The sequence below is a fragment of the Pelecanus crispus genome, chromosome 1, assembly GCF_030463565.1.
Source record: "Pelecanus crispus isolate bPelCri1 chromosome 1, bPelCri1.pri, whole genome shotgun sequence".
Classification (NCBI taxonomy): Eukaryota; Metazoa; Chordata; class Aves; order Pelecaniformes; family Pelecanidae; genus Pelecanus; species Pelecanus crispus.
The window spans coordinates 192,003,578-192,007,483 of NC_134643.1; the positions used below are offsets into that span (position 1 = coordinate 192,003,578).

General features: G+C 56.2%; 1 protein-coding gene across 1 annotated transcript in view; it reads right to left on the reverse strand.

The window, feature by feature from the left end:
- ELF1 (E74 like ETS transcription factor 1) overlaps positions 1-3,702 on the reverse strand; it is a 95,948-nt gene extending 92,246 nt beyond the window's left edge. The window contains exon 1 of the mRNA XM_075727427.1: positions 3,660-3,702. The gene's annotated coding sequence lies outside the window, so the exon portion shown is untranslated. The remainder of the gene's footprint in view (positions 1-3,659) is intronic.
- Positions 3,703-3,906: the final 204 nt, after the last annotated feature.

Consider the following 3,906-nt stretch of genomic DNA (forward strand, 5'->3'; position numbering starts at 1 on the left):
CTGCTTCCAGCTGCTTGTAACTTGGCCAGACTTGGACTGTTTGGGTTGAAATTTTCCAAGTTGAACGTCTGCCTCAGGCTAAATTTTGTTCCATGTGTTGTAGAGGTTGCCTCTGAGGGAGGGGTGCAGGAGGTAGACTGTGATTAGAAGAACTCGGCCAAAACACTTCAGCTGTTTTCAGAACAAGACCAGGGAAAACGCTGTCTTTCAATGCTAATAGAAATCTCTAGCAAACTTGGAAGGCTATAGCGCCCTTCCAGCTCTTGGTGACAGATTTGAAATCTGACATGAGGGCTGGAGCCGCTCTGTCGGAGGTGTCCTTTGTGCTGCCCCCATGAAAAATCCACCCACATTTGGTCAAACATCCAAAGACGAATTGCACTTTGTGCATTTTCAGTAGGTATTTGCTAGGCCATGGCCACATTCCTCTCAACTCCTCACACCGATCAGACGACATAGGCCATCCCCACAGCAATAAGCAACTTCTCCCCCAGCGCCCATGCAGGACAGGGCTGCAGCTCAAATAACTGTGCTCCAAGCCAGGGAACGGCAGCAGGCTCCAGGCTTTCCACACAGGGGATGGTGGAAAGGTACGTGGGACACGAGGGGGAGTCCTGCTTCTCCTTGCCCTTTCCTTGCCCCATCCTACGGGTCTTCGCAGCAACACGGGCCACAGCCACGACCTACCACCACTGGTTATCCTCGACAGAGAGCTCCAACAGCACAGTCCCGGGCGTTACATTAGGAATCCAGCCGATGAAGGGTGGCGACACGAGTACACTACCCTAGGCTGCCTATCTGCTTTTCCGCTCTTTTCCTAAGGGAAAGAAAACCTAGGAAATTACACACAAAAAACAGTATTAAAAATGTGTCTAACGTGGCAGAATTTAGGAATTATTAGAACTAAGTGGCCTACAGTAATTAAAACCGTCTCCTAGTGCTTATATGCATGGAGATCAATCTGTAATTGTGAGTGAGCTGGTCACATTTTTTTCCCCATAGAAGCTTTGCTATAATTAACAGATGAATTCCTCCTTTTGCTCTTGTTCTCTAAGAGCATCACCACACGCTTTCAAACCACAAAGGGAATTATTTCTTTTCTCCCAAGTTCTTTTATGGTTCTCATCACTACAGTAATCCATAAGATAAAGTATACTGTTATCCACTTTTTTTTGAAGATGGGAAACTAAGATATGAACGATTAGAGCAAAAAGCTACAGACACTGAGCAAGCAATTCTGACACTCAAGACTTGTATTTCTAACACGCTTAGACCTACGAAACATATTCTGCATGTCGAGAGCAAACAGCCCTTGACTTTTGTCCCATATGGACAAGTTCAGCGTAACCACACAGCAGATCCCAGGGACTCGGGTTAGGCACCCAGAAAAACCAACAGCCCATGTGTGAAAACCTTTACATTTACATGGAAATCCTACGGGAAAGGCAAGGGCTGCAAAGTCCAATTCTCCAGCCATCTCAGACGTGAAACTGCCTGCCCCTCTGCGTATAATCATCTCCCTCGTTCACGTCACCTCTTCTCACTGCTGCCCAGCCGGGGAGCTGCAACACCTTGGCGGATGCACCTCTGGATCAGCACCCGAGCTGGCCGGGAGGGACAACGGTGGATCACGTCACGACGGACACCATCATCACGTGGCCAGATGAGCCTGGCATTTTTACAACTCCTGAGCACTTTGCTTTGCAAACTTACCGATGGGGTAGGGCTGGGCAGAGAGGTAGTGAATGTATAGAAGAGTATACAGAGATCAGCTACATTCACTGGGTGGCAGGCATGTTTCACAGAATCCAGATACGTGTATATACAGAGGTACCCAAACGAAACCTCTTAAATACTGTGCTTGTTCCCCGTCTCAGAGGCAGCAATTGAACAGACAGGGTAAAAAAAAAAAAAAAAAATCCCACAGAGCAAAGTTAACATATTCCACCTTCATTTTAACACCGGCTTCTTGTCTGCAGTGCTGAAGCATTCAAACTGTCCTGGCACTCGACGGTCCCAGCTGTGCAGACACGCAGTGCCCCACGTCACTTCTGTAGGTGGGTGCCCTAACGCAAGGCGGCACAGACCGCGCGAGAGCCTTCGGAGAGTCTCTGCTGCACTAATTAATGTGTAAAGAGCAATGCGTGCAGAGGCCGAGCCTTTAAACTCTTCCACAATTTAACAAACTTAACGGGGCGGGGGGGGGGGGGCGACGACTTTTTTTGGACTAACAGCTGTAGATGTGTCCATGTGCATAAGCAGCTAAGTTTTAAAGTTCACAGAAACATAAAAAGAAATATTTTTCCATGGATTTCCACTTAGCACCTAGCAGAATAATTTCAAAATTCACTTAAAAGATGTTTCTGGAGAAGAGGCTGTCGACCAAGTTTCAACCCAGTGCATATTTTTATAACCAAGTTGTAAACTACATAAAAACTACACTTATAATGGAAATGCTGACAAAGGCATAACTACTGCAGTTAGCTATGACAGTCTGACCACAAGTCCTCCTTCAGGAAAAAGCAACGTTTACTTCCCCCCCTCCTTTTGAAGGCTGCTCGATAGCAAGCTGGGGCGGCGGGCGGGGGTGATACGTACGGGTACCTCTGCCTTATCTTTTTATTACGAATTTAAGCAACTCTTACTCCACTTATTTCCCACATGTTGAATGAGCCACCCCCCTGTTTTTGCCATGAACAACCAGAGGGCCTCTTAACTCCATGACTCACTCCGCAGGCTTCTCCTCCGCCCTTGTGCGCGACTATAGCAGAAAGGTTGCCAGCTGTAGCCGGTGAATTAACATTTTTTTTTTTTTTTTTTTTTTTTTTTTCCCCCCCGCGGCGCCGTCGGGAAATAAGTCACAAAGCGCTGAGGGGCGGGGGGTACCCACCCGGCATGAGTTTTTTTCGGCGGAGGGGGGGAAGCAGCTGAGGGGGGGCTTCTCCGGTTCCTCAGCCCCGGCCACCCGGAGGCACGGGAGGGACGGACACCCCCGGGCGGCAGCGCGGCCCGCCGCGGGGGGGAGGTGGGGGGGCTGTGGGATCGTGTCCGAGCGGGCCGTGTGAGTGCGTGAGTGTCTGTCTGTCTGTCCGTTCGTGTGTCCGTCCCCGCCGCCGCCGCCGCCTCAGGCGCGGACGCACGCACGCGCCGCGGCCTCCCCGCGCAGGGGCGCGCGGCCGTTCAACCGCCCCCCCCCCAAGAGCCCCGCGCGCGCGCGCGCGCGCCCCCGCCCCGGCAGCGCGGAGCCGCCGCTGCCCCACGACGGCGGGGAGAGGCGGGAGGAGGAGGAGGAGGCGGCGGCAGCGGCAGGCAGCACCCCCCGCCACACGCACTGCCTGAACTCCTCAGAAAGTTGGCAGGGGCGTCCGGCGGGACGGGGCGCCGCTGGCCGCGGCCCGAGGGTGCGCCCCGCCCCGCCCGGGTCCCGCCGCCGCCTTCCCCCCCCCCCCCGCCCCCAGCCCCTTCGCACCCCGCCGCCGCGCAGCTCCCGTCTCCCTCAGCCGCGGCGGGGCAGGAGCAGCCCGGCACGGGGTGCTGCCGGCGGCGGGGCTCGAACCGGCGGACGCTCGCCCACCCCCGCGGGGAGGGGGGAGAGCCACCCCGTCCCCCCGAGCGCCAGGCTCGCCGCAGCCTGTGGCGGCCGGGCGGGCGGCACTCACCGAGCGGCAGCGGCGGCTCCCTCGCCGAGCGGCTCCCCGCAGAGCGCTCGCCTCTCCCGGGGGCGGGGGAGGAGGAGCGGGCGAAGGCAGGAGGTGGCGAAGGGCGGGGGAGGATAGCGCGGATTGAGCCCTCCCGGCTCCCGTCGCCGCGCTCCCTCCCTCCCTCCTTCCCCCCGCCCCGGCCCGGCCCGGCCCGCCCCAGCGGCGCGGCGCGGCTGGCGGCCAGCGGAGGGGACCGGCGCGGCGG